This window comes from Eptesicus fuscus, chromosome 4 (assembly GCF_027574615.1).
Source record: "Eptesicus fuscus isolate TK198812 chromosome 4, DD_ASM_mEF_20220401, whole genome shotgun sequence".
Classification (NCBI taxonomy): Eukaryota; Metazoa; Chordata; class Mammalia; order Chiroptera; family Vespertilionidae; genus Eptesicus; species Eptesicus fuscus.
In genome coordinates, this window is record NC_072476.1 from 93035398 (window position 1) to 93059045 (window position 23648).

General features: G+C 42.1%; 1 pseudogene; it reads right to left on the reverse strand.

Moving 5' to 3' along the window:
- Positions 1 to 3180: 3180 nt before the first annotated feature.
- On the reverse strand, positions 3181 to 16787 carry LOC114230182 (sentrin-specific protease 6-like; annotated as a pseudogene).
- Positions 16788 to 23648: the final 6861 nt, after the last annotated feature.

Sequence of the window (23648 nt, forward strand, 5' to 3'; positions counted from 1 at the left end):
AGCTATTTTAATACATTTGTGCTTCAAAACCAGGGTAGTTTGGATGCCTTTATTGTCTGCCTTAACCTAATGTTCTATTGTGCATATTTAGGTACACTATTTTTACAACTTCTGTTTAAATACAAACTTTTTTTATAAAATAACCTATTACTGAGCTTTATCCCAATATAGCTTTAAACTATTTACAATTAGGTCACATACATTGTTTTTTTTTTTTCCCAAACTTATATACTATAGAAATGTTTCTGGTAACTGATAGAATAAATAACATATAATTAGATCTTACTAGAGTATTCTAAGAAGTACTGGAAATACAATCAATCTGTTTTAGAGGCCATATAGTGTAACTGGAAACCTGAAACCACAATTTATCAGATGCATGACCACTAAAGACTAATCCTTCTTTTCTTCATCTGTAAAATGTTAACAGTAATAACAGTAACAAAACTTACACCATATAATTGTATAAAAAATAACTAAAATAATGCTTGCAATCTGCATAATGGCTGTCATATAGGAAGGACATATTGAATCACTATAGACAGCTAAGTGAAATATTTAGTTTAATCACAATATAATTCAAATTAATTATTTAAAAAGTAAATATACTGAAATCAATATGTGTTACTAGTATTGGTTAATTCACTGGTGCTGATAGTTGCTCTGATCACTGAGTGAGGCCATTGAACTGTCTTCTAATGGGAGCTGCAGCCTAACACACCTTTATGTTCTAAATTTTATGCTCACACATTAGCACTATGTAGTTTTGGACAGAGATAGAATTCTGTAGCACAGACCATTAAGCAGAGATGTTTGATTCTCTCATAAATGTGCATAGAGCTCACATACAAAATCACATTTTCCTAATTTCTCTGAGTGGACAATGCTATCCCATCGTTGTCATCATCAGCCACTAACAGACCTTTCTACTTAATGAATGTATAGCCCTAGCAAGTCAGTTTGACCCATGTTACTGGTAAAATAGGTAGAAATAAATTCACTAGTAAATATCTAGAGTAGTTGCTTCTACAATGTTTAATGCAGAGAAAAATTTAAAAAGAAATCAGCTTTAGTACAAAACTAGTGTTTGAACGCACCTTTACATTCTAAATGCCAGTAACTCATTGAATCAGGTGAACCATTTGGTATCTGACATCTTTAAGGTGGTACTAAAGCACAGGAAATTGAAACATTAAGCTTTCTGGTCGGTACAAGCCATGATGTCCCTAACAAATCACCACAGGATATTTCAGATGACATAGCTCCTAATCCACATACCTGAAAGTAAAAAGAGGCAAGGCTTTTGTTGTTGCTTGTGTTTTAATGGCCTCAATGTTTTCTCATCCTTTTGCACTAGTACATAGAAATAAATGTAGCCAGAAGGTGTTTATTGCATGTTGAGAGAGATTTTGAGAAAGTAATACACTGTAAGCCAAATTTGCTTTGTAATGCAGGTAATCTTAGATGAAAAATTATGCTTGTGATTTTTATTTTTACAGTTCTCGGTGGGCCTAATATAAACGGGGTGCCTTCTAAACTCACACAATAACAAAAAAAGTGCATTTCCTAAAAGTAGGTTTACAGATCTATAAATAAATGTCTCAAAAAACAATTTTTGCACATGGAACAGTCATTTTAAAATGGAAAAAGGTATTATATGCATCATTACCTTCTCCTACAGAAACATTCCTTCATCTGAATATTTTATTATTGTTGTTAGCATTAATGTGATTATTATCAGCATCTTATACAAGTAAAACTTGGTCCCCCATGAAACCTGAAACATTTTAATATAAATTGTATAATTTATTTAATATTAATTACAAAAATGATTATGTACTGCATCTCATAATCTAATCTTACAAAATTTCAGTAAACATGACAGATTCCAATGCAAATGATGCCTGAAATTTAAGGACACTTTTCAGTTCAAATGATATGTTATATCCTTTTTAAACCATTTTTACTCCTTTCATTCTGTTGCTTTTTTCTATCATTCAAGATTTTGGATATATAGTGTTATGTATGTACCAGTGGCCCAGTGCATGAAATTTGTGCACGGTGGGGGGCTGTCCCTCAGCCCAGCCTGTACCCTCTCCAATCTGGGACCCTTCAGGGGATGTCTGACTGCCAGTGTAGGCCTGATCCCACAGGGATCAGACATTCCTCTTGCAATCTGGACCACTGGCTCCTAACCACTCACCTGCCTGCCTGTCAGATTGCCCCCAACCACTCTGCCTGCTGGCCTGATCGCCCCCAACTGCCCGCTGCCCTGCTGGCCTGCTCACTCCCAACTGTCCCCCCGTGTGGGCCTGCTTGCCCCAACTGCCCCCCTGCCAGCCTGATTGCCCCCAACTGTTCCCCCGCCAGCCTGCTTGCTCCCAACTGCCCCCCTACCAGCCTGATCACCCCCAACTGCCCCCCCTGCCGGTCTGCTCACCTCCAACTGCCCTCCCCTGCCGGCCTTATCACCTCTAACCACCTCTGCCTTGGTCCCGCCACCATGGCTTTGTCCAGAAGGACATCCAGAAGGTCTCCTGGAAAGTTTCCTGATCTAATTAGCATATTACCCTTTTATTAGCATAGCTGTATGTGTGTACGTATGTATTTATAATTAGCCCACATTTAACCATTTAAGATCAATATAGTCATAGAAAACATCATCTGATTTAGGAAGCTTAGGGTTTTAGAGCACTGGTGTTGGTTGGATAAATTGGCATCTGTTCTTTTTTTCTGGTATTTAATCTGTAATATAACAAAAATTTTTAAAAAGAGAGAAACAAACAGGCTTTTTTTCAGAAAATGTTTTGAAAGAATACAGCAATAAATTAATACCAGGGAATATTATTGTTTCATAGTTAGAAGTTTATAAAATACTTTCTATCAAAACAGCAATGTATTTAACCTAAAGAATAGTATTTGCAATATATTCACTTATAACAGAGATGATTTTAGACTACTTTTTAAAATATATATTTTTATTGATTTCAGAGAGGAAGGGAGAGTGAGAGAGAGAGAGAGAGAGAGAAAGAGAGAGAGATGAGAGAGAATCATTGACTGACTACTGACTGCCTCATGCACTCCCCCTACGGGGGATCGAGCCCAGCAACCCAGGCATGTGCCCAGTTTGGTAATCAAACTGTGACCTTCCGGTTCACAGGTGGACTCTCAACCTCTGAGTCACACGTGCAATGCTTCAAAGGGAATTAAAAAAAAAAAAGACATTATTCTTTACATCAATTTCAGTAATGATACTTTTAATCTTATTTGCTTGAGGATCAAGGCCATTTTGAAAAATTAAAATTATATACTGTTCCTCCAAATTTGCTGACTTATTTGTTCCTTTACAATTATTCCAAACTTTGTCCTCCATATTCATTTGCAGTTGCACGCTTCGCTTTTGATAAACTACTCACTTCCTTTGAAGAAACACTACTGGTAATTTTCGGCTATTGCACCTTTCATATTTAGTTAGATCAGAGGAATTTAAAGTAATCCCTACAGGATCATTTTCTGGTTCTTCTAGCTGTATCTAGGTAAAATCTAAACAAAAAGGTATAGACTCTATTAATAGCCACAAGAGTGTCCCTACTGGTATATGTCCTCAGTTTAAAAATGATACTGTCAAAGGAACTTTGGCAGCTTGAAGATATAAGATCCACTGAAGTTTCTTGAGAAATCACTTTGTGACCTTTTAGAGGTGTGTTGATAATAGAATTACCAAACCAATCTTTCATTCTTGCCTTTCTTGACAATGGAACTGTATTTAACTCTGACTCTGCTGGAATGCTTCTAAGTTCATGCTCCACGCTACAGGTATTTTCATTTAGTGCTGCTTCTACTTTTCCAGTGGATGGTGCCAGGGAAGAATATGCTGAATCACCAGGTTGAGGAGAAACGCTCTCTTTTTCATTCGTCCTGTCGTGTCATCATCGTCATCACTGGACAAAGTGATTGGGTCTGACAAGTTTGTTTGTCTTTCTTTTGAGTTTGTGATTTGGGCTCCTGTTGACCTAGGTCTGGCAATAATTCTCTCTACTATCATCAAAATTCACCATGGTATCAATTGGGACCTTTCCCCCACAGTTGCCCAGAAATGATTTGAGTGTTGATACTACGTTTTGTGACTTCTGTCCTCTAGAATCCTGATGAATTGACATTCTGAATAATGGTCCGGTTGACGCATTCAATGTTGTAGCTTGTCTGCAATTTCTTTGCGAATCCTTTAAATTGGTTAAACATTTCCTTGAAGCAGCAGACAGAGGAGGGGTAGACGGATATGTACTGTGATATTTGATCACTGCACTTTGATCATTTCTACTGAAGGTTTGTTTTTGCAGATCTATTTCGTACCTTTCTTAAGCAGCAATTAAATTGAATCAACAACCAGTTTGCATTTAAATGAAAGAATGGGCTAATTGGTAGGTCTCCATTGGAATGGCTTCCCTCCCTCCACAGGCAGGGGCTGTGTCTGGAATCCTAGAACTGGCACTTTCTGCCTTCCTGCTTTGTATGTCACAATAAATTGTATCTGTTTAAAGTAAATTAAGTTTGTTTTTCCCATTGACCAATACAAATGCTGGTGATGTGTTTGATTCATTGTTTATTATGACCTCATCATGATGATCTCAAACGATAACTGTGGAGGCTGCTTTTTAAGAAGGTCCTGTGTAAATAGCATGTATTTTGTTAAAATATTTCACATTTTTAAATACTTGGTTTACATTAAAAACACTATTTTTATATTTATACTAGGTAACATTTTTCTTGTGTTTCTATGTTTTTGGTATGCTAAATAAAGCTTTTTTTAAAAAAAGCATGCTGTTATACATTTTGTACCTGTTGTATATAATTTTCTGGTGAGCAGTATAAGTGAATTATTCAGGTACAATTTGGAAAAACAATGCCTTGAACTCAGATGAGAGAACATTGGCATAGAGATGTGATTGAAGTTTTGAGAGTAGAGGACATACAGCAATTAGAAAATACCTACAGTAAAATAAGACTATTAATATAAGCATCTTCCTTGTATTCACCCATTCTTTTCAAATAATAAATAATATAGCCAAGTCTTACAACATAAGAATGGTTATAGGTTAGGTAACCATTTAATTAAAATTTAATCACAATTCAATTAAATATGATTATTTTCCTTTCCCTATTTAGCCACTATGCATAGATCATCACATGATTATAAAAAAGGACTCTACAAATCTACCATATTATTAAAATTCCAAGTCTAATACTATTTATTAAAACCTTGATAGTGAAAAATATTACCACCAATAATAACAAAAAGCATTTTTTTGCTGTCATTCGTAGAAAAAAAATCAAACTGAACATATTCCCATTTTTTTTTTTTTTTGAGGAACTTGTAGCACCTGGGACTGATTTATGCATTCACAGAGCAGGCAGTCACTCTATTAATGTGATTTAAAGGACTCTAAGAAGTCTCCCTTGAATAAATTAACTCCCAGTTGGATCTTTTTAAATTTCCAGCATTAGTGCTTTCCCCAGTGTGCTTTTTATAGGCGATGTATATAGAGAGTTAGGCATTGCATTTCCTTGGAGAGGTAGCACATTATCTGGCTAATGAATTAACAGAGAACAATTGGTTGCATTTACTACCACTAACCATATTTGTACATTAGATAGCTGGACTCTGAAGGGAATTGGAAAGTAGAAAAAGTGCACATCATTAGCAAAAGGAAAAAGCAGGAAAGCAGAGAACTAAAACATGAACTTTTAAAATCTGGGTTTTGGGGTTGTAACAAGAAAGGCAATTTAAAGAGAAATAAAACTCTGCATGTGTTCATGTGACTGTGAATACTCAAGACACATACATATATGTTTTTTATAATATTTGCATCATGATGTGTTTACTGTAATAAACTTGGACTTATTCTCTTAATATATTAGAAACATTTATGATTTTAATTTTTACCTAAAACTGCTGTGTCTGTGTGCAAGTAAATTAGGTTTAATTTGGGCGGCAGCCTGATCGTTGCCTACCACAACAATATTGAGACTACGACGGGAGAGCAGAGCAGACACCAGCCAGAAAGACCGGGGGGCTGGCTGAGCAGATGCTCTACAACTAGAATAAAAGAGAGGGGTACGCAGGATGATGCTGATGCCAGTGACCCAAAGTCCACACTTTAAGAACTATGGCTCAGGCGACACAATGGTGGCCAGGAACGTGCTCGGCGCAGTTCCCCCGGCGGTCTCCGGCTGAGGGGACGGCTCCACTCGCTGCCGAGCACGGACAGACGAGCCCCTGGGAGACATGGGGTGGGAGACTCCGTGCTTGCTGACCTCCGAGTCCTTCAAGAATCTCAATGCCCCGAAGTGGCCAGGTGCGCACGCTCAGCGACTGGCCACCGTTGCAGACCCAAGGGCCGACGCAGCGACACCGGACCAGCCCACCGCCGGGCACCGGGCACACCGGAGCCTTGCCGAGCCCGCCGCCCAATGAGTTCTGCGGCAGCCACCCTGGAGCTCTGAGAAAATGACCGAAGGAATTGCTGAGAGGGAATTGACCAACAGGAATTGGGATCAAGAAGACGAAACCCCGCTGAGACCCGAGTCCAGGCGAGCCTGCGAGCCTCTGGGCTCAGATGTGGTCACACGCCTCTGGGTCTAGGTGAGGCCTCACGCCCCTGGGTTTGGGTGAGGCCACGCGCCCCTGGGTCCAGGTGAAGCTGGATTCCGGGTTCGGGTGAGGCCATGTGCCCCTGGGTCCGGGCGAATCTGAACCCTGGGTCCGGGTGAGGCCGTGGGCCCCTGGATCCAGGTAAGGCTGGGTCCCGAGTACGGGTGAGGCCGTGAGCCCCTGGATCCGGGTGAGACCACGCGACCAGGGGTCTGAGAGAGGTAACGCGCCCCTGGGTCCGGGTGGCTTCGTGCACCTAGGTCCAGGTGAGGCCACGTGCCCCTGGGTCTGAGAGAGGCCACGCACCCCTAGGTCCGGGCGAGACCATGTGTCCCTGGATCCGGGTGGGGCCTCGTGCACCTAGGCCCGGGTGGGGCCGCGTGCCCCTGGGTCTGGGGGAGGCCAGGCGTCCCTGGGTCCGGGTGAGACCGTGTGTCCCTGGATCCGGGTGAGACCTCGTGCACCTAGGCATGGGTGAGGTCACGTGCCCCGGGGTCTGAGAGGCCAAGCGTCCCTGGGTCCGGGTGAGACCATGTGTCCCTGGATCCGGGTGAGGACGCGTGCACCTAGACCCGGGTGAGCCCAAGTGGCCCTGGGTCTGGGAGAGGCCAAGCGTCCCTGGGTCCGGGTGCGACCATGTGTCCCTGGAGCCGGATGAGGCCTCGTGCACCTAGGCCCGGATGAGGCCACGTGCCCCTGGGTCTGGGAGAGGCCAAGAGTCCCTGGGTCCGGGTGAGACCATGTGTCCCTGGATCCGGGTGAGGCCTCGTGCACCTAGGCCCGGGTGAGGCCACGTGCCCCTGGGTCTGGGAGAGGCCAAGCGTCCCTGGGTCCGGGGGAGACCATGCGTCCCTGGATCCGGATGAGACCTCGTGCACCTAGGCCCGGGTGAGCCCAACTGGCCCTGGGTCTGGAAGAGGCCAAGCGTCCCTGGGTCCGGGTGCGACCATGTGTCCCTGGAGCCGGGTGAGGCCTCGTGCACCTAGGCCCGGGTGAGGCCACGTGCCCCTGGGTCTGGGAGAGGCCAAGAGTCCCTGGGTCCGGGTGAGACCATGTGTCCCTGGATCCGGGTGAGGCCTCGTGCACCTAGGCCCGGGTGAGGCCACGTGCCCCTGGGTCTGGGAGAGGCCAAGCGTCCCTGGGTCCGGGGGAGACCATGCGTCCCTGGATCCGGGTGAGGCCTCGTGCACCTAGGCCCGGGTGAGGCCAAGTGGCCCTGGGTCGGGGAGAGGCCAAGCGTCCCTGGGTCCGGGGGAGACCATGCGTCCCTGGATCCGGATGAGACCTCGTGCACCTAGGCCCGGGTGAGCCCAAGTGGCCCTGGGTCTGGGAGAGGCCAAGCGTCCCTGGGTCCGGGTGAGACCATGTGTCCCAGGATCCGGGTGAGGCCTCGTGCACCTAGGCCCGGGTGAGCCCAAGTGGCCCTGGGTCTGGGAGAGGCCAAGCGTCCCTGGATCCGGGTGAGACCATGTGTCCCTGGATCCGGGTGAGGCCTCGTGCACCTAGGCCCGGGTGAGGCCAAGTGGCCCTGGGTCTGGGAGAGGCCAAGCGTCCCTGGGTCCGGGGGAGACCATGCGTCCCTGGATCCGGATGAGACCTCGTGCACCTAGGCCCGGGTGAGCCCAAGTGGCCCTGGGTCTGGGAGAGGCCAAGCGTCCCTGGGTCCGGGTGAGACCATGTGTCCCAGGATCCGGGTGAGGCCTCGTGCACCTAGGCCCGGGTGAGCCCAAGTGGCCCTGGGTCTGGGAGAGGCCAAGCGTCCCTGGATCCGGGTGAAACCATGTGTCCCTGGATCCGGGTGAGGCCTCGTGCACCCAGGCCCGGGTGAGCCCAAGTGGCCCTGGGTCTGGGAGAGGCCAAGCGTCCCGGGGTCCGGGTGAGACCATGTGTCCCAGGATCCGGGTGAGGCCTCGTGCACCTAGGCCCGGGTGAGCCCAAGTGGCCCTGGGTCTGGGAGAGGCCAAGCGTCCCTCGGTCCGGGTGAGACCATGTGTCCCTGGATCGGGGTGAGGCCTCGTTCACCTAGGCCCGGGTGAGCCCAAGTGGCCCTGGGTCTGGGAGAAGCCAAGCATCCCTGGGTCCGGGTGAGACCATGTGTCCCTGGATCCGGGTGAGGCCGCGTGCACCTAGGCCCGGGTGAGCCCAAGTGGCCCTGGGTCTGGGAGAGGCCAAGCGTCCCTGGGTCCGGGTGCGACCATGTGTCCTTGGATCCGGATGAGGCCTCGTGCACCTAGGCCCGGGTGAGCCCAAGTGGCCCTGGGTCTGGGTGAGGCCAAGCGTCCCTGGGTCCGGGTGCGACCATGTGTCCCTGGATCCGGGTGAGGCCTCGTGCACCTAGGCCCGGGTGAGCCCAAGTGGCCCTGGGTCTGGGAGAGGCCAAGCATCCCTGGGTCCGGGTGAGACCATGTGTCCCTGGATCCGCGTGAGGCCGCGTGCACCTAGGCCCGGGTGAGCCCAAGTGGCCCTGGGTCTGGGAGAGGCCAAGCGTCCCTGGGTCTGGGTGCGACCATGTGTCCCTGGAGCCGGATGAGGCCTCGTGCACCTAGGCCCGGGTGAGCCCAAGTGGCCCTGGGTCTGGGAGAGGCCAAGCGTCCCTCGGTCCGGGTGAGACCATGTGTCCCTGGATCCGGGTGAGGCCTCGTGCACCTAGGCCCGGGTGAGCCCAAGTGGCCCTGGGTCTGGGAGAGGCCAAGCATCCCTGGGTCCGGGTGAGACCATGTGTCCCTGGATCCGGGTGAGGCCGCGTGCACCTAGGCCCGGGTGAGCCCAAGTGGCCCTGGGTCTGGGAGAGGCCAAGCGTCCCTGGGTCCGGGTGAGACCATGTGTCCCTGGATCCGGATGAGGCCTCGTGCACCTAGGCCCGGGTGAGCCCAAGTGGCCCTGGGTCTGGGAGAGGCCAAGCGTCCCTGGGTCCGGGTGCGACCATGTGTCCCTGGAGCCGGATGAGGCCTCGTGCACCTAGGCCCGGGTGAGGCCACGTGCCCCTGGGTCTGGGAGAGGCCAAGCGTCCCTGGGTACGGGTGAAGCCAGATCCTGGGTCCGGGTGAGGCCGTGTGCCCCTGGATCCATCCGGGTGAGGCTGGGTCCCAGGCCCGGGTGAGACCACGCGCCCCTTGGGTAGGGGTGAGGCCACGTGCCCCTTAGTCTGGGTGACGCCGTACCCCTGGGTTCGGCCGAGACCAAACCAGAGGGAGTCGGACCTCCATTACCACCATTTGTCCACCATCCAGAGCTGAGGGGTCAGTGCTGACATGTACACATAAGGAACTACTGGACATTGAAATTGGGTCTCAAAAGAACTGTTGGTCCAGGGGGAAGCTCGCTACAGATTGATTCATTTGCCTGTCAGCATAACTATTATTGCTCGTCTCACATTCAGTTCTTATTAGTATATATCTAGTGACATATGATCTCGCTCATCTAGGGGAAATGATGAACAACATAGACTGAGGAACAAGAACAGAACCAGAAGCAAGGAGGCATCGATCGGACTATCGGGCCTCAGAGGGAGGATAGGGGAGGGTAGGGGGAGGGTGGGGGGAGGGGGAGAGTTCAACCAAAGGACCTGTATGCATGCATATAAGCCTATCCAACGGTTAAGTTCAACAGGGGATTGGGGTATGCGTGGGGAGAGGGGTGGGATGGGAATGGGGGGATGAGGACAAATATGTGACACCTTAATCAATAAAGAAATTAAAAAAAAAATTAGGTTTAATTTTCAAACATCTAGAGGTGGTGCAATATATTGTAATTTAAAAAATAAATAATGGTGTTATTACTTTATCAGTATGCAATTATACAAAACTTTCCTTGTAAAATTTCTCTTAATTAACTATATTGTGTTATCTTTTTTTTTAATTTAAATTTAGTGAAGCTTTTCAGCTCCAGTCAAATGCATCTCTACAGATTTATTCCATAATGGATCTACTATATATATATAAAAGCAAAGTGTTCCCTCCAGACTCAACTGACCAGGAGTTAGATTGCTCACTATGACATGCACTGACCACCAGGGGGCAGTGCAGAACGAAGGAAGGCCCCGGGAGGCAGTTGGCAGCCACTAGGGACAGTACCCGTGCACGAGTTTCATGCACTGGGTCTCGTGTTTTAATAATGCATTGCTCAGAGGGAATAGGTAGCAACTATTCTTTGAAAGGATTATCACGTTTGCTTACAGGAGTATTATAATTTTTAAATTTTATATCTAATAGAAAACACCCGTTTTACTGACTATAAGAGATTTTCTCTTTGTATATCCCAGAACAGCTACCTTTAAAACAAAACAAAAGATTTGTTTTAACACCATATTTTCCTACTCTTCCAATGGCTATTTATTATAACTTTTTTTTTCTTCTATTTCTTCCTTCTTTGGTAGAACTTATACTTTTGAAGGACTGGGTTTTCTACTCTTCTATGCTTTCCTCCTACAAGTTCTCATAAAGGCCAATGGTCAGAGATCTCTATAAGTCATAGCTCTTAAATTCACATGCCTACTCTTGAATGGCCCCTTCTCTACTATGTTCTATGTGAAACAAAAATGTCCCCTTTCCAAATATCATACATTTTTATCAACTTTTATTGCCCATGTCAATTATCAGGAGTTTTATGCAGAAAAGCAATCTTGCTTTCAGAAATCTTGAATAAGACAGGTAGCAATGGGTACCATAAAAGTGGTAAATGGAGGGATAAGCATTATCTCAGGGTTTCAGTATAGACAGTTTTATATAAACAGAATGTTTAACTGAAATAGACGACTCACAAAGCATTCCTCAAGCTCTGTTGCCCTGGCCAACTGCATCAGAATTGGGGCAAGTATTAAGCTGGCAGAGCCTAGGTCTCAGGACAAAACAGAATCTTTGGAGTTGGACCTGGGGATCTCCATTTATAAGAATTCCTGATTTATATTTGTTCTTATTATGGTTTAAAACCACCGTTTGGCAGATACTTTACCCACATCTTTTTCAAGGTTTCTTAAAGGTTCAGTTAATCATGCTGTGTTGACATCAAGTCTTTTTCATTTGCGAGTTGGATGAATTTTATATCCTTTTGATGATTCTGGCTTTTCACTTAATTGTAATATGGCTTGTTTCTGACAGTGATGAAATGGTGGAAGTCTAAAAAATGATTAATAAGACATTTTCAAAAGTAGAAGCTTAAAATGCTGGACTCAGATCTCATTCTGTAATTCATTAGCTGTCTGGAGCGAGACACTCGCGGAGCTTCCAAAGGGATTTTCGGGCCTGGGTCTATCAACACTCTGTTGCAAATGTGCTGTGCTTAGGTAGGAGACGTCTGAGAAAGCTTTCAACATCATATGCTAATGCAAATCTTGGCGGGCACATAGGGATTCTAGCATCTGTCCCTCGCTGTCTTCTTCAGACTTTTCGAGTGGAGCATTTACCATTGCTAGAACAAATGGCACTCACTGTGATTCAGAAGTGCTGTGCCCATCTTTCAGCATGATTGCAAATAGCATGTTATTGGCACCCTAATTTGTCTTTAATCCAGTTTTAATGTCATCCATCATAAGGAAAACTTCACGCAGACGGCACTTTTAGCCCTGTAATTCTAGCATATCAAAGTTTTCTGTAAGATATAGAAGAGGTTCTATTAAGTATAACTGATTAACAATGACAACCCAAGAAAATGTCTGTACAGCTATAGTTAATAATTTTAAGTGTTAATTTGTTATAAATCATTCACATTTATGTTTTTAAGTAAAAACAATAATCTAAAGTATGTTTAATTTTTTTAAATGGCTGAAGTTTCTACATATCTATTTAGAGATACAAATAATAATTAGTATACTAAAATAGGCACTCAATTAAATCAATAATATTGTACTGAAATGGTCAACGCCTTAAAATTAAAATATATTGGATACAGTTACTCTATTAAAAGACTACAAAAATTGTTGCTAAATATTATCTTCTCTTTTCCAGTATTTATCTATTCAGGAACACATTGCATAAGGAAATAATAAATTATTATGGGGTGGGGGGGGGGAGGTGCCATTTATCTTTCCCAGCAGTTCTTGTTCAATGTTGCTTTTCTTTGTGAGAACATTGCCATCAAACTTGTGAACCAGAATATGCACAGTGCATCAAACAAAAGTCCTTTCGGGAGAAAATCCCTCTAATGCAGTATTGGTCCTTGAGTTGCAATGGTGACTACTCTTGAATAACATACTCACCCACAGTGCAAATGTTGTTCAGCACTCTGAAACTGTTTTCATTTTATTAGAATTTCAGCAGTTACTGCCCTAAATGTGTGTGTGTTTAATATATTCTTATTGAATTCAGAGAGAAAGAGAGAGGGAGAGATAGAAACATCAATGATGAGAGAGAATTATTGATTGGCTGCTTCCTCCATGCCCCCTACTGGGGATCGAGCCCACAACCAGGGCATGTGCCCTCGACTGGAATCAAACCCAGGACCTTTCAGGGTTTGGATGTAGGCCGATGCTCTATCCACTGAGCCAAACCAGCGAGGGCAATATGAAGTGTGCTTGGTGGGCTCTTTAGCCTACAAATAATATAAGCTACTCTGTGGAAATGTTTTCATTTTATTCATTATGATTGATGACTAAAACCCATTAAACTTTGTTTAAAGTATATTATCACCATGTTTCTTTCTTCTATATGTTGAATAAATATCAACTTTCAAGACAAGTTGACTATGTTTAAACTTTGGATTTGGTTGACATCTGAGTTGAATTTATTAAGTTATATATTGCCTGTTATACTTTTCCTTAAGACACATTTCTGAATTCCCTTGCTTTTCCAGCCATGACAACAGTGAATTCTCTAAACTGAAAGTGTCTAAAAATTGAAATAATGTTTGCATTAAAATCTCTTAAAATCTAATGCAATAGCTGAATTATATGCCTGCCTCATATATTATTAATTTGAATTTTTATAAAAGGAGATCTTGTACATAATCATAACATCAATAACATTTAAAAGAATATTTACAAGTAGAGAAAACTCAAACTGTCTTTAGAAATTATTGGCATTATAGAAAACTCATGTAGTATTGTAACAAAAATTATATACAAATACAAAATATCTGCCTCCATTTCCATAACTATTAGGAATGACCACATTTCTTATAAGTTGGATAACATAGTAATCATGTAAAAAAAGCAGTTCAGTATAAAAGATGCAGGATTAATAAAAGACAATATTTTTATTTGAATCATATAATATGCTTAGGTTGTCTATATATATATGTGTGTATATATATATATAGATATATATATATATATATCTATATATAGTCCTTAGTGCTGCCGTGGAGGTGGGAGAGGTTCCCTCCACAGCCGCTGTACTCACCAGCTGTGAGCCTGGCTTTTGGCTGAGTGGAGCTCCCCCTGTGGGAGTGCACTGACTACCAGGGGGCAGCTCATGCATTAAGCTTCTGCCCCCTGATGGTCAGTGCGGGTCATAGCAACTGGTCGTTTGCTGTTTGGTCAATTTGCATATTAGGGTTTTATTATATAGGATATGCATTTTAACCTCTCCACAACAATTTCAGGCAAAAATCCATCAGTTTTTGTGCTGTGTTACAAATGGCCTTCAGTAATTCATTGAATATCTATGTCACTGTTCTTAAGCATGCTTATTTCCACAACTACAACCACTAATAGGATTTAGTCTCTGTGGGATTCTAAGCTTTCTAAGACTTCTTGGTACCCAGCATTACCACAAATCTAAGTATCAGAAAATAAGTGATTCCTAAATATGGAAGTATTTACTTTATTTAAAATAATGCAGATTTAAAATAATAAGATAACAAATTTGCTAAAGCAGTGACATTACGTGACTTAAGATTACAAGGACAAAAAATAAAATAAAAATAAAATAAAATAAAATAAATAAATAAAGGAAAAAATAAAAAATAATAATAATAATAATAAAAAGATTACAAGGACAGCCCTAGCCAATTAGTGACTAGAATGTTGGCTGGCAGACTGAAGAGTCCCAGGTTCAATTCTGGTCAAGGGCATGTACTTCTGCTGCAGGCTCCCAGATTCTGGTCAGAGCACGTGGGAAGCAACTAATTGAAGTGTCTTTCTTACATCAGTGTTTCTCTCTGTCTCTTTCTTTCCTTTCCACTCGCACTCTGAAAAAAAAAAAAAATCATTGGAAAAAATATCCTCGGTTGAGGATAAAAAAAAAAAAAGATTACTAGGACATAGATTCTATATAGTCCATGCCAAAGCTAGTCAAGGAAATGGTAATTGTGCTGCACTAGAATTCTGGATGAAAACTGCAGATAATCACCTCTAAGTACTTTCAGGAGAGCTAATACAGTCACAAGACCTTTCACAAAATAAACCTTTGAGTCCCAAATTGATCATGGTGACCAGAATACATGTTAGATGAAAATGAGGACAAGTGCTTAAAAGGAATGAACCCAGTAAACCAAACTGGAACCTCAGAGAATGGCTTCCCAGTCTTCTCCCACAGTTGAGAAGCAGCATCTGAAAAGCCCTTCCAAACTGTACATTTGTTGAACAATGTTTACGTTTTCTTCCAAATCATAAATATGATGAAACATGTATTAAATCAGATTGTTCACACAATCATCAAGGAGAACTCCAGCACCATCTTTTACAAAAGAGCTAATCATTCTGTATCATGCAAGACTCAAATGTACATTTTATTTTATTTTTTTATATATTTTTATCAATATTTTTTATTGATTTTGAAGAGGAAAGAGAGGGAGACACAGAAACATCAATAATGAGAGAGAATCATTGATTGGCTGCCTCCTGCACACCCGCTCCTGGAGATCAAGCCCACAACCCACGCATGTGCCCTTGACCAGAATCAAACCCAGGACCTTTCAGTCCATAGACCAACGCTCTATCTAATGAGCCAAACCGGCTAGGGCTCAAATCTACATTTTAATAGTATTCACCTTAAATGTACACAATGTTATATGTCAATTATCCTATATAATAAAAGCCTAGGTGGTGGCACACCCTCGTGCAATGTCATCACAAGATGGCTGCCACAAGATGGCCGCATGCACAGCAGAGGCGGGGCCCAGCGGCCGCTCCACATGGTGAGGACTGGGGGTCCCGTGACTCTGTGAGGCACAGAGGAGGCCACTCTCAGCATCTCCGCCGCCTTGTGCAGAGGAGGTGGGTCTTGGCGGAGGAGGCGGGTTGCCGCAGGAAAGGGAAGTTGTGGGTGATCAGGCTAGCAGGGGAGGGCAGTTAGGGGCAACCTGGCTGGCAGGGGAGGGCAGTTAGGGGTGACCAGGCCAGCAGGGGAGGGCAGTTGGGGATGATCAGGACAACAGGGGAAGGCAGTTGGGGGTCATCAGGCTGGCAGAAGAGCAGTTAGGTGTCAATCAGGCTGGCTGGGGAGTGGTTAGGGGGTGATCAGGCTGGCAGGCAGGCGAGTGGTTGAGAGCCAGCAGTCCCGGATTGTGAGAGGGATGTCCAACTGCCGGTTTTGATCCTTGGCCTAAATTGGCAGTTGGACATCCCCCGAGGGGTCCCAGATTGGAGAGGGTGCAGGCTGGCCTGAGGGACAACCCTGAGTGCACGATTTCATGCACCGGGCCTCTAGTATAAAATAAGTGGAATATCTTTTATTATCTAAACCAGTGGTTCTCAACTTTTCTAATGCTGCGACCCTTTAATACAGTTCCTCATGTTGTGGTGACCCCCAACCATAAAATTATTTTCGTTGCTAGTTCATAACTGTAATTTTGCTACTGTTATGAATTGTAATGTAAATATCTGTGTTTTCCAATGGTCTTAGGCGACCCTGCTAGCGGTTCTCAACCTGTGGGTCGAGAACCGCTGCTGTAGAGCCTAAGACCATCAGAAAACACAGATATTTACATTACAATTCTTAACAGTAGCAAAATTACAGTTATGAAGTAGCAACGAAAATAATTTTATGCTTAGGGGTCACCACAACATGAGAAACTGTATTAAAGGGTTGCGGCATTAGAAAGGTTGAGAACCACTGATAAACACTGTAGATTTATAGCAGTCAGTTTATAAAACCTGACTCTCAGACTTACTATTGGGCCATTACTGTACAGCCACAACATGCCTTGAATGGATAAAGCCCAGGCCTACTCGAATATCTTCAGCTTTAGAAAATGTCATTTTCGATGGGTAGAAACTATCCTACGGACCTCATCCAGTCTTTGAGACTTGGCATCCCTTGTTTTATTACAAAGACGTTTATTTTCTCTCTGTTATGTCTAATTTTTCAAATGTGTGAGTTCAAGTTTCTTAACATGGGTAGTTGTTATTGTTTTGTTACTAGGAAAAAAAGTCAGTATGAGAAACAGCTACATTTTGTTGTCCTTTGAGACCAAAAAAAGAGAAAATCTGAGCCATGCAATTTTAGCCTTGGATTTTAACATTATTTGCATAGACACAATAAAGTCAGCACTACTTATATTTTCAACCTCTGTCATAAACCTATGTGCAAATCCAGGAAGGCTTATTGAAGACGGCAAAAAGAACCCCCAGTTCCCAGTGGATTCATGGGAGGTTTGCAACAGACCTTCTGCTTTGAGCACCAGAATTGCTGCCTAATCACATTACAGCTGCTCCTGAACCCAGCTATCACTACAATGATGATGAGTCTTCTCACAATTTTTGCTCCTCTTTGGTTAGAACAGCTGACTTCCGGGAGAAAACTTTGGAAGCTTTGAATCCTGTAATCTTTCCAGAAGTAAGAATGTCTGTATTTCAATAATTAAAATACTTATGGAGGAAATGCAGACAAACCTACCTTTCAACCATCTCCCTTTTATGTAAAAAACAGTCTTTGTCACTAACCAAGAGCATAGGAATGAAAAACAAAATCAGAGACATAAGCTCTACATAAAAGTAGTTCTTCTTTTTAATTGACCTAAAATACAAATGTACTTTTTTAAAATATATTTTTATTGATTTCAGAGAGAAAGGGAGAGGGAGATAGAAACATCAATGATGAGAGAGAATCATTGATCGGCTGCCTCCTGCATGCCCCAAGCCCACAACCCGGTCATGTGCCCTGAAAGGGAATCGAACGGTAACTTCCTTATTCATAGGTCGAAGTTCAACCACTTCAACCAGGCAACACAAGTGAACTTTTAAAGAAATTTTAAAATACGAAGCAATAATTGATAAAATTAAATACATGGCTCAAAAACAATGCCCCCTAAGGTTATAGAACTGTTGTGGTTATATTAGAATTGGAAGAAACTGAATGAGCCTTGCATATCCTGAGTAGAAAAAGAAAAAAGATTTATGACTTGTTCTATGACATCTATAGAAATAACAATAACCTAATCGGTATAATGACTCAATGAGATCATTTTATACAATATGTATGATTTGAAACATTTTAAAGAATAATTTGAGGGTTCAAAAAATATGCCTTCAAAATAACAAGGATTACAAACAGTGGGATCACACTACTGGCTGCAAATTACTATGCAGTAGAAGCAACTTGTCTTGATGTGACTCAGCATGAATTTTTTCCCAATTGGTAATAAGTTGATTTTTCCCTGCCCTTTTGTTGGTGGTTATATATTGTATTAACCCAGGATCCAAGTTGTGGAACTGAAAAATACCTTCATTGTTTTCAATCTCAGTTTCTCTATAAGCTATTTGTTTCTGCTTTGATTCAAAGATACTTAAACTCCTAAACTAAAATTTTAAATTTCTTTTCTGTAATTACCATTACTATTTTCTTATAAGTCAAGGTAATATTGACAGTAATTGAAAATGTTTCTTTACCTAAATATAATTGTATCTATTTTTATGAACTATTAAAAAAAAAACTTGTTAGGATTAGCTAATTATAAAATGATAGAAACAGATATTACACAATTATTTTGAATGCATTTGAGGAAACTCAAATAACATTTTTAATTATATTAAAATATAATGACCCTTATACTGTTTTTGTTCAGGGGAAATAAAAATTCATGTTGGATATAAATTAGTAGTAAATTTTTAGATTAACAATCTAAAATGAAAATTTAATTATCCATGTTAATGTCTATCTTGATAAGGAAAAACAGGTTAATCATCCTATCTAATAAAGAGGGAATATGCTTATTGATCCTCACACTGTCACAAATATGGCAGTGCCCACAGCCAATGAAAAGGGAATATGCTAACTGAATGTCATACCCTCAAAGATGGTGGTGCCCACAGCCAATAAGGAGGGAATATGCTAATTGATTGCCACACCCTCAAATATGGTGGCTCCCACAGCCAATAAGGAGGAAATATGCTAATTGACTGCCATGCCCTCAAAGATGGCAATGCCCATAGCCATAAGATGGCAGCGCCCAGTCCCCTCAGTCCCCCAGCCAACCAGGGCCAGCCCAAGGTGCAGGCAAGCCTTGGATGTTGGCTGCCCAGCCACCCAGGGCTGCCCGAGGCTCAGGTAACCAGGGCTGTCCAAGGCTTGTGCTGCTGACAGTGGCAGCAGCAGAGGTGTGATGGGGTGTCGCCTTCCCCTGATCGCCGGGTTGCTTTCTGCCCCTGAGGGTTCCCAGACTGTGAGAGGGAGGGGACAGGCTGGGCTAAGGGACCTCCCCTCCAGTGCATGAATTTTCATGCACCGGGGCCTCTAGTAAAATAATAATAGGAAACAATGAGGAAATGACATGGTATCTCTGTCAGTGGTCTCAAATGTTAGCATTGAAGCAGGATCACCTGAGCTTGTTTAAAAATTATTGTTAGCCCTAACCGGTTTGGCTCAGTGGATAGAGTGTCCGCCTGCAGACTTAAAGGCCCCAGGTTCGATTCCGGTCAAGGGCATGTACCTTGATTGCGGGCACATCCCAAGTAGGAGGTGTGCAGGAGAAAGCTGATCTATGTTTCTTTCTCATCGATGTTTCTAACTCTCTATCCCTCTCCCTTCCTCTCTGTAAAAAAAACAAAACAAAACAATAAAATACATTTTTTAAAAAAATTATTGTTAGGCCCCATCCTTAGAATTTGATTCAGTATCTCTGACGTGGTACCCATGGATTTGTATTTTCAAAACCTCCCAGGTGATACTGATGCTGCCCACACCTGGAGAACAATTAGTTGATAGACTACTATAGAGATTATTTGTGATCAATAAAAGTAAAAAAAAAAAAAACAATATCAAGCAGTATTAAATATTATTATTTGCTTTATATTTCTACCAAAGCAATGACAATTCTAAACAATGTCAATGTTCAATTAACTCTTCCCATGGTGTGTGCAACCCATTTGAGAGACACAGAGATAGATTAGAGGTAGAAATAGAGGTAGAGGTAGTGTGATATATATATATATATATATATATATATATATAGAGAGAGAGAGAGAGAGAGAGAGAGAGAGAGAGAGAGAGAGAAATGATAAAGATAGACAGAGACAAAGACAGAGGGAGGGAAGGAAGGTAGGAGACAAGAAGGGAGAGGTAGAAGAGAGGAGAGGGGGGGAAAGCAAATCTTGGGGAGACTATGTTTTGACTTGTAGTTTAGAAGCCTCTGTGTTTTCTTCAAGCAAAGAGAGACTGCTATGCTCTGAAAAGAAGGAATGAGCCAATACTTGAGATTCTGCGGAGTCACCAATAATTGGGGGATTGAAAAATATTGAATGTATTAACTCATATCTCTCCATCTCTTATGACAGGGTTTTATTCTTTTTTTCTTATTTAAGACCCTGACCTCAGCATAACATTTATACTTAGGTTGAGATTTAAACTTCTCGAGAACTCAACTCCTCCCAGGATTAATTTGTGATCCTGGACCTAAACTTTGCTCTCTAGCTGATGGAGATGAATATCTCTTAATAAGCTGCCAACTTTATCATTGGCTATTATATAAGCCTTCAGTTAATGATTAGTCATTCACAGCCTTTTCTGTAGTTCTACTCCAGTGACCCATTTCCACTGTCCTTATAATTACTAGCCCCCCTGTATTTCTCAAATGACTGATAGGTACCATTGCTAGTGCATGTTCTTCCAATGACATACAACCACATTTCACAGTCATGAAAATGTTAACAAATACATTGCTAACGTATGCTAGGGATAAGCACTTGACCCACCCGTGATGGGGTCCTTATTACCAACCTGCATATAATGATTCAGCTGCAACATCCTCTCTTAATGTCTTTTCTTAGCTCACTTCTGGAAGCATCACTGACAATTAGTTTCTGCAGGAAGCACACTGTGAGATAAAAATGAGCTTATGGTGCTCTTAAGATCAACTTCTGTGTGGAAAAAGAGAAAGCATGATTGGACACAGAGAAAAAAATAAATTGCAATGCACTTTAAATAAAATTTTAGCTGACTCAGATGGGATCCGGAAAGCTAGATGATGCTTCAGGGATGTGTTCTGTGTTGCAAGAAGCCAGATCTCTGGACTTTTACAATGCGTAAATGGGTGGGAAAGTGGAAAAATACCTTTTTTTTTTTTTTTTCCAGAAGGGCAATACATAAAGAGGGCTAGAAGCCAAGGCCTGTGATCCAGCTTCATTCCCAGCAGCTGGGAATAATCCTTCCATGCTGAAGAATCTGGATGGTGCATTGTACATGCAGGACTCAAAGGGGCTTCAAATTGCTTAAGAGCACAACTGAAATATAGAACATCAAGGAAAATAAGCTTTTACAGGTCTGAGAGATATGCTTTAATTGGAATAAAAAGGCCCTAGCTGGTTTGGCACAGTAGATAGAGCATAGGCCTGTGGACCAAAGGGTCCCGGGTTCAATTCCAGTCAAGGGTGTGTACCTTGGTTGCAGGTTCCTCCCCAGGCTGGACTCTTTCAGGAGACAACTAGTCAATGTGTTTCTCTCACTTCAATGTCTCTGTCTGTCTTTTCCTCTCTCTTCCACTCTCCCTAAAAATCAATGGAAAAATATCCTACAGTGAGTATTAACAACAACAAACATAATAAAAAACCTATCAGTCTCTCTTTGCTTAAAAAAACAACACAGAGGCTTCTGAAATAAAAATCAAAACATAGTCTCCTAGTAATAATTTTCCCTGTCTTTACAATTTCAAATTTTACAATAATATGTCTTAATATGGGGATGTAAGTTTATTTTTTCCCTTTATTCTTGAATAGTTATTGTATTTCAATATAAAGTAATTTGTATTTCTAAATTTAGGAAAGTTACCTTATTTAATTTATTTAGTTTTAATTTTCTCATATTTTCTTTTTTTTTTTTTATTGTTTCCTGCAACTCATCATATGATGTTGGAGAATGCAACATTCATAGTAGTTACTCTTACATTTCAAATAATCTTTACCTATATTTTTTTCTAGTCCTTTGGAAATTTCCTCAACTTATATCTTATATTTTAAATATCTTTTTTTATTCTTTCTTATATTTAACTTTAAAATATATACTCATTGTTATCTCATTGTTCTTTATTTTATTGTCCATCATTTCTGTATCCTCTTTAGGACTCTAAGAAAATTGCTATTGTGTTAAAGTTTTTCCTCAAAGTATATGTGTGTGTGTTTTTTTTTGTGTGTGTGTGTGTTTTCCATCTAAATTATTTGTTTCTCCTTTATTTTCTTTGAAATACATCTTTTATTAGAGACTTTGCTCAAATATCTTGAGAATTTTTTTTGTTATACCAGTAAGGATAACTATATTATACTGAAATAAAAAGGTGTCTCCACAATCTTGCCAATAAAGTAAAGTTTAAATTATGTCTCCTGCTATCTATTCATCAAAGTTTGCTTTGGGGATCTGTTCTGTGTCACCATAATGTTCACTCTGTGACCCTGGCTGATGGAGTGACAGTTGTGGGTCATATCCAATATTATGACAGAAATAAGCCGTTGATGTTTCTGTCCAGAAATGGAAAAAAAAAAATCCACTTCTACTCACATTCCATTGACCAAAGCAGTGGTTATGCCTAAATTCAATTACCAGGAATTTAATTGTACCACGTACCAGGAGAGAAAAAACAAAACAGTTTATGAAAACATTAAACATCGCACCCTTACACCTTCATAGTTAATAATGAGAGACTAAAATGCTAATTGCACACTATGAGAGCCTAGGGGGATTTACTTTTTTAATAGAGGACTCCAAATGTAATATTCTGGAGTTCTTTCCCTTTGGCAAGTCAGCTTTCACAGAAAGAAATTCTATAATCTCTTGCCTTGGGAAATGTAGGTAGGGCATAAATCTATTTGCAGACATCCTGGTAATGAAGCTTGGGCACAGTGCAGAGTTCTCATTTTCTTTGTGTGGATCCTGGTTTCATGAGGACACGACCCCCCCTCCCCTTTTAGTGTTTCTGTTTCAGGTGAGTCCAGAATATGTCGGAATCAATAACTCCATAGGGTTTAAAATTCAATTGTGTTACGTCTACAACCAACAGAATCTATAACTTTTAATTTAATGCTTGGGGCTTTGCTGTTGAAGCAGGAAAGAGAATCTGTACTAGTAAATTCTCCCTTTTAAAACCTTTAAGCAAGCCTACTTTTTCAGCCTCTAGATTATCTAATAGGTTCCCTTTCTATGGAACCCTCTAGCATTTCTGTTTTCAGCACTTTTTTCTTCCCCTTCTTATTTACATATGATTACATATTTTGATGCTTACTTTATGTATTAGTTTGCTTGGGCTGCTGAAACAAAGCACCATAGACAGGGTGGCTTATATAACAGAAATGTATTTCACAGTCTGGTAGCTGGGAAGTTCAAGATGATGGGCATCAAAGTGTCATTTCATTCAGTTCCTAGTGAAAACTCTCTTTCTGGCTTGCACATGGCCAATTTCTTGCTATGTGTCCTCATATGGTGGAGAGACACTAAGCTCTTTGGTGTCTCTTCTTATAAGGGCACTAATCCCATCATGAGGTCCCCATCCTTATAACCTCATCTAGCCTAATTAGTTTCTTAAAGACACATCTCCACATACCTTCACCTTGGGAATTAGGACTTCAACATAGTTATTTTTAGGGAACACAAGCATTTATTCCACAACACATGTCAACCTTATTAGGCCACAGGCTGCC